We start from the raw sequence: 3185 nt of genomic DNA, 5'->3' as shown, positions 1-3185 counted from the left end.
AGAAAATCAGAAGAAGAATAATACCTGCTGCTGGTGGTAGAATTGCCCCAATTCTTCAGGCTTCCTGTGCGCCCAGTGCCATGCGACTTTGCAGTGACCTTCCCACTGTGGGTGGGGGATACTTCTCTGTTGCTTGATCTTGGGTTTGGCCACGTGACCTGCTTTGGCCAGCAGAATGAGGTGGAAGTGTTGGCTTGCTGGTTCTGAGCTTTCGTCTCAAGAGATGTTGTATGTTTCTAGTTGCCTGGTGGTACCTTTGCCTTCACCATGGAAAGAACATGCCTGGGCTAGCCCACTGGTCCCAGGAGGAGGATGCAAAACACAGGGTAGCAGAGACCCTGGGTTTCTGAATCACATAGGGAGGAAAGCCTCTGCCACCTGGGAATACCTGCTGAAGATTGTTCTAGGGCTAAGAAACCAACATCGCTCATGCTGAGCTCCTATGCATTGGAGGCCTGTTTGTTACTGCAGCAAACTGGTCTAGTGCTGTTCCACTGACAGCTAAACCCTGCACCCCTTCCTGAGCCAATCCTGTGGTTTTGCCAACCTAGATGTAGCCCTGTGCTCACACAGCCTGGGCACCACAGAGCTTTGTGCTTTCAGCCACTGTGGCCCCTTAACCTGAGACTGTAGGCTCCCCACAATCAGGCCTGGGTTCCCACTGAGTCCTCCCTGGGGCCATCCAACTGCCCTAAGAGGACCCACCTTAGCTCTGCCATGAGGTTGCCTGGTGTTCCTGCCAGTCTTCCTGTTGGCCTGCACCACTGGCTTTGGGTTCCAGGGTCCCAGCAGGTCTAGCACACAACTAGCCAGAGTCATGATTTCACGTGGCCTTGGGCAAATCATCTAACATCTAGTGCCTCCAGAGCCTGATTTTTTACATCTGTAAAAGGAGAGTGCGGTTCCCTACTTGGCCCGAGTTTGGTGGCATAAAGATTCCTAACTTTGAAAATATGGGTCCTCCAGAACCATGAGGTGTCATGAGATCTGTCATTTACTGTAGCTGTCAGATACTTACTTTAAGGGCATCACTAAGATAAATGGAGAATCCTACCTCCTTTGCCCCAGCATCCCCTAACCCTTCCCATTTCTCCTTGTTGCACAGGTTTTGAAAGTCAGCTTCTTTGACAAGTTGGTGCTTAAAAAGAAATAAAGACTTACATTTCCCCAAGGTGGCCCTGTAAAAAGATCCCTTTCTAGACCTGCATATCACACCCATGAACAGGGCAATTCCCAGAAGAGGAAACTCAAATGGCTAATAAACACAGGAAAAGCTGCTCAGCCTTAATAGTAATTAGGAAAAACTCAAATTCAAACCAAAATGAGGTACCCATCACACTTACTAGATTGGTCAAAATTTTAAAGCCTGATAAGAACAAGTGTTGGCAAGGATGTGGAACAACTGAAACCCTCACACACTGCCAGTCCCAGTGTAACTAGTACAACCACCTTAGAAAACAATCCAGCAAAATCTAGTAAAGCAGAAGACATGCCTGCCATTGTGTTTCAGCAACCTACTCCTAAGCACCCAGCAAGAACAGGACATAAATGATTTGTATCTTTATATAAGATTGTTTATAAAGAATTGCTTATAGTAGTTTTTTTTTTTAAAAAAAAAGGGAAAAGGTAGCCGCCCAAATGCCCATCAGCAGTAGACTGGATAAATAAGTTGTGCTGGATTCACACAATAGAATTCTACGAGGGTTCTCCAAAAAGTTCGTGGAAAATGCATATTATGAAAAAACTATGCCTGGATTTCAAAAATTTTTTGCACCAAAATCAACTTGTACTAACTTGTTACAACATGTCTGAACAGGATCTAGTTTGAGGCACTATGAAGGGTAAGACATCAGTTTGAAAAGAGCCCTTATCAGAGCAACATGAATTTTAGCAATTGAAGCAAGAACAAAAACAAACTTATGGTGAAACTTGGGTGGAAGAATGGTAAATCATTGATACTTTATGAAAAGTTTTGTGGGCACAATGCCCCAAAGAAACCAGAAGTTTACAAACATATAAGTCATTTTAAGAAAGGGTGCAATGATGCTGAGGATGAAGCCTGCAAGGGTAGACCATCCACATCAACCTGCGAGGAAGAAGTCCATTTTGTTCATGCCCTAACTGAAGAGGACCAACAATTAATAGCACAAACAATAGCCAACACCATGGACATCTGATTTTGTTCAGCTTATCCAATTATGACTGAAAAACTAAAGTTGATCAAACTCACGATGGGGTGCCAAAACTATTGCACCCAGATCAGTGGCAGACAAAAGTGAAGATTTCAATGGAAACTTTAAACAAATAGGATCAAAATCCTGAAGCATTTATTCAAAGAACTGTAACAGGAGATGAAATGTGGCATTACTGGTATGATCCAGAAGACAAAGCACAATCAAAGCAATGGCTACCAAGAGGCGGGCATGGTCCAGTCACAGCAAAAATGCCCCGGTCAAGAGCAAAGGTCATGGCAACAGTTTGGGGGAATGTTCAAGGCATTTGCTTGTAGATTTTCTGGAGAGCCAGAGAATGATAACATTTGCTTATTATGAGAGTGTTTTGAGAAAGTTAGCCAAAGCTTTTCCAGAAAAATGCCCAGGAAAGCTTCACCAGAAAGTCCTTCTCCACCATGACAATGTTCCAGCTCAGTCCTCTCATCAAACAAGGGCAATTTTGTGAAAGTTTCAATGGGAAATCATTAGGCATCCACCTTACAGTCCTGATTTCGCTCTCACTTCTTTTGGTTTCCTAATCTTAAAATGTCTGTAAAGGGCACCTGTTTTTCTTCAGTTAATAATATAAAAAAAAGACTGTATTGACATGGTTAAATTCCCAGGGTTTGGGGATGGACTAAATGGCTGGTATCACTGCTTACAAAAATGTCTTAACCTTGAAAGAGCTTATGTTGAAAGATAAAGTTTATATTTTTTATCTTTTATTTCCATTTTCCATGAACTTTTTGAAGTCTCTCATATAAATGGGGAAAATAAATGAATCAGAACTACACAAGTCAACAAGAAGGACAGTTACACAATAACTCCAAGGGAGGAAAGCAAGTGGTAGAAGAACACAAACAGCATGATACTTTTTATATAAACTTGAAGAGCAGGCAATGCTACATACTATATATCATTTCAGGATGCATTCATATGCTTCAATCAAGTGTTAATTCATAGGGATGAGAA

This window comes from Microcebus murinus, chromosome 22 (genome assembly GCF_040939455.1).
Source record: "Microcebus murinus isolate Inina chromosome 22, M.murinus_Inina_mat1.0, whole genome shotgun sequence".
Taxonomy (NCBI): Eukaryota; Metazoa; Chordata; class Mammalia; order Primates; family Cheirogaleidae; genus Microcebus; species Microcebus murinus.
The sequence above is the reverse complement of the archived record's forward strand: the minus strand, read 5'-3'. Positions refer to the sequence as shown.